We start from the raw sequence: 1,614 nt of genomic DNA, 5'->3' as shown, positions 1-1,614 counted from the left end.
GGCCGGGCCGCTCGGCGGAGCGGGGGAATGGGGGAACGGCTGGCGGGGGCGGGGCTGGGCGGCGCTGGGAGGGCAGAGGGAATAAATTTCATTTAAATGTGAAACTGCGTGCTGCTGAAGCGCTGTCGGCCCTATGGGTGCACGGACTCAGCTGAGCGAGCTCCTTCAGGAATGATATCCGGGGTTGTAATAGGAGAGCGACACGCAAAAGTGAGGGTTGTTGGGAAGGGCGTGGGCATCGTGGGGTAACACAACATCATCCCCGGAGCCGGCATCGAACCGCAGAGCGGGAGCATCGGAAGCCGGCAGCGTCCATCGCGCTCCCTCAGGCTTCGGAGCTTCGCAGATCACAAGGCCATGGAAGATTTTTACACCCTCCAGTAGCCCAGGTTGCTGCCAACCCCATCCAGCCTGGCCTTGGGTACTTCCAGGGATGGGCATCCACATCCCTGTGCCAGGGCCTCACCCCCTCATAGGGAAGAATTTCTTCCCAGCATCTCTCAGTTTAAGGCCCAGCCCAGCCCAGTGTGGGGCCTTGCTAAACCTGCCCAGCCCCAGCACAGTCAAAATAAGTATTTCCAGTTGTTTACAAAAAGCAAAGCCTCCATGCTTTTTCACAATAGGAATACACAATCTATCAATTGCAATAGTGGCAGTGTTTAATGTCTTAAGTTTTCTCCACTAACAGCATCTTCACGATGTAGACAATCTCTGCTTGCTCCACTCCTGCTATTTTTATTCTGCCATGGTGACCCCTCACACCAGTGACTGGAAGGTTCAAGTAGGTTAAATAAATACGAGATCAGATTGGGAAAATCATCCCTTGGACCTGACTGCAAGAGGGATCAGCACTTGCTCTAAGGATGAGATTTTAAAAACTAAATTCCACTTCTCTGTAATCCGTACACTCCAATCTTCATCATAAAACGCTGACAGTGTAGATCTTACTTTTGCATTTCATAATCCAGATTTTTAAAAGGTCGTGTTTAATTTGTCTCTAAACACAAGATGGCAGCATTTTATGTAGTTTAACTGTTGCGTATTGGGGAGAGCTACAGATATTTTATAGTACATAAATCAGAGGTGGTGGAGGAGGCTTTTAGCAATAGAACTAATGGAAGTGGCAAACTCATTTACATTGCAATCTGCTCTTGGTGGAGGCATCCTGCCAGCAGGGTTTTTAGGGCTTGCAAAGTTAAGAGGGACCACCAGACTATATAGGCAGATGTTTGAAAGTACAGTGTAATAAAGCTTAAAAACGGAAATAATAATTTCCTCAGTGACACCACTAATACGTTTGTCAGAAGCACTCAGGTGAACCTACCAATGTAGTGGATAGGTTGGATTGGCAACATTTTTAAGAAAAAAACTATTGTGGAAGCTGGGCATATTTTGAAAGATGCTTTGATTAATAATTTGAGTCATTTTCTCATTAGAATTTTTCCATTAGCAGGTTGTGAAAAATGTAATATGAAATATTAATTCATTTTCCTTCACCTGATGACAAAAAAGCCACTCCTTGGTAAAATGAGGTTAAACATTGTCTGGACTCATGATTCATAGTCTTCAAACATTTTTGTGATACAGGAAACCCTCAGTAAAACTGAGGTTCAA

Source organism: Lonchura striata, chromosome 9 (genome assembly GCF_050655825.1).
Source record: "Lonchura striata isolate lonStrDom1 chromosome 9, ASM5065582v1, whole genome shotgun sequence".
NCBI classification, from domain to species: Eukaryota; Metazoa; Chordata; class Aves; order Passeriformes; family Estrildidae; genus Lonchura; species Lonchura striata.
Note: the sequence above shows the minus strand (reverse complement) of the source record.